The following is a 2,500-nucleotide window of genomic DNA, read 5'->3' on the forward strand; positions in this document are numbered from 1 at the left end:
AATTCTGGCCTCCTGAACAGCAGGACAGTACCCAATTATATGAGCAGCTGACTCATTTTCAGCCTGGCAGTGACGGCATTTTGTATTTTGGTCCTGATTTCTACCCCTCGCTAAGAACTCTCTAGTTGGATATACATTTGCTCTCAATTGTAAAGCTGTTATTAATTTTCTATAAGGTATGTTCTTGTAATTCACAAGCCAATTGTTACTGGTGGAATCATTCTCAAAGTTTGCAGTTCCTATGCCCTGGGACATCAATGCTGTCCATTTTGTGAACTCATTTTTCCTCCAATTGCAAGGTTTGGGAAAGATTTTCTTTGGGGCGGGTTTTTCCCATTCAGATAATTCCTCCCGTCCCCCATATTCAATTACCATTATTGTCTGGGGGTTATATATTGATGGTATTTTCTCTTTGTCTCCCCCTGCTGATATCCACAATTTTTCATAATCTTTATCAATATCATTATTTTTAACTACAGTTTTAACTGCTTCATCTGATGAATTTGCCAATCTGTGTAATCGTCTAGCTTGGATACTAGGGATTAACCCAGCCAATCGGGCTAAGCCTAAGCCTCCATCTTTAGTGCTGGAATACAAGATGCCATCACAGGTACAAACTGGGAGATGTAACCATTTTTTCACCCTATTTCGAATTGTTAAATCCATTTCTTCCAGATAGGTGGCTTTTACATTTGCCTGGTCTGCTAAGTAGATCAATCTAGGCACTGTGTACACTTTTAACATGTCCAATTTTTGAAATGGTTTTAAAGGGGCTCTTTCGATGCGATTGAGCCAAACTTCTAATTTATTCTGCAATTCGGGCTTAACTATCCCCACCCAAGGGTCGATTTGCAAGCCAAGATATTTCTCTGACTGACCCGGGTGGATCATGTTTAAAGGGGTACCGCTGATAAGCCATGGAGGACAGTCATTGATGGTGTAAGAGTCCTTAGTTGGTTGAATAAAGAAACCATGGCACTTTTCCCCCTGCGTTTTTAATCCAGTTAAGTCACAAAATGCTTCTAGAATTTCAATATTTTTCTCCATTCCTGATTGGGACTTACTCAGCAGGACCAGGTCGTCTGCAAAAGCCAGAGCTGTTAATTTGCCATTCTCGTGTTGGAACCCCTCCCCACACTCTTCTAATTTACATAACAGAGGGTCAATGCACAGGTTAAAGAGGAGTGGTGACATGGGATCGCCCTGTTTCACACCAGTTTTGATTCCTATTGACTCAGACTCTCCTTCTTTAGTTTTGATTCTGGTGTGGATGTTTTGATAGAAGTCCTTAATTAATGCTATTATGTGGTCATCCAGGCCCTTTTGCTTTAGCACCGCCAGGATGTGGGTGTGGCTCACTGAATCAAAGGCTTTGGCCAAATCGACAAAGACAACCCCCAGGGGTTTCTTTTGTTTCTTTGCATTCCTAATTAATAGCTGTAATAGTTTTAAGTTCTCAGCACAGCCAGAAGATTGAATGAAGCCTCTCTGCCTGGGGTTAATGGGACATGCCTTTGCCAACCTCGCAGTTAAGATTCTTGAATAGAGTCTCAGGATGATGGAACCAATAGTAATTGGCCGCCAGTTGTTAATATCATTTTGGCGTTCGGGCGCTGATGATTTAGGTATTAGGATTGTTCGGCATCCCCTTATTACATCTGGAATTTTGCCACTTAACAGCCAGAGATTAAATAGTTCTTTGATCTCCTCACAATTTGGATCCATTTTAAGCAGGGCCTTCAGGGTGATCCCATCAGGGCCTGGTGCCGATTTTTTATTCATGTCTTTGATATTCTTAAGGATCTCTTTCTCTGTAATCAATTCCTTAAAAGCCGAATTATCCGCCCGCCCCACAGACTGGAATGCTCCAAGTCCTTGAAATAAGTTCTGAGACTCCCACCTAGATCTGAAGGTGTTACTGACCTCTTCCAGGGGGATGGCACATTGCGCAGAGTCTTTTTCATCCAGAATCATATTCGCTAACTTCCCTCGATCTAAGCGGAAGAGGCGTTGGAATCGGAGAAATTCTCCACGCTTTCTGGCTCTTTTTCTCATCCATTCCTTTTGAGGTTTCTTCTGCTGAGGTTTACGTTGGCTCTTTTTTGGCGCTTTCTGTTCAATCGATTTCTCAAACAAATACAAATATTGGTCCTGAGCTACCTCATTGAGTAATTTTAATGAGTCTGTTTTGCCTTCAATTATTTGTTTATATGTATTTTTAAGGATGGGCAGCTTCCCTGATGTCATCTTTTCATTAATAGTCTTTTTATAGTGGGCTAGCAGCTCCCTTTCACCAGAAGATGGAATCACAGTCCTCTCCTCTTTTAACCTGTTCTTGCTCTCTTGTGTTTTCTCTCTTTCTGGCACCACAGTTTCTCTTAATAGTCTTCTCTTTTCACTGATCTGTTTGGCTGTTTTAGTTGTTAATTTTTCAGCAATCAATTTGTTAATATTTTTCCTCCCCTCAAACTCTTGATTTAGTTTCTGTAATAATTCTGTT

The 2,500-nt window shown here is 41.0% G+C and overlaps 1 pseudogene; it reads right to left on the reverse strand.

The window, feature by feature from the left end:
• The window catches only part of LOC137457722 (28S ribosomal RNA), an 8,479-nt pseudogene that overhangs the window by 1,945 nt on the left and 4,034 nt on the right, over positions 1-2,500 (reverse strand).

This window comes from Melanerpes formicivorus, unplaced genomic scaffold, assembly GCF_026170545.1.
Source record: "Melanerpes formicivorus ecotype bairdi unplaced genomic scaffold, bMelFor1.0.p_v2 SCAF_196, whole genome shotgun sequence".
NCBI classification, from domain to species: domain Eukaryota; kingdom Metazoa; phylum Chordata; class Aves; order Piciformes; family Picidae; genus Melanerpes; species Melanerpes formicivorus.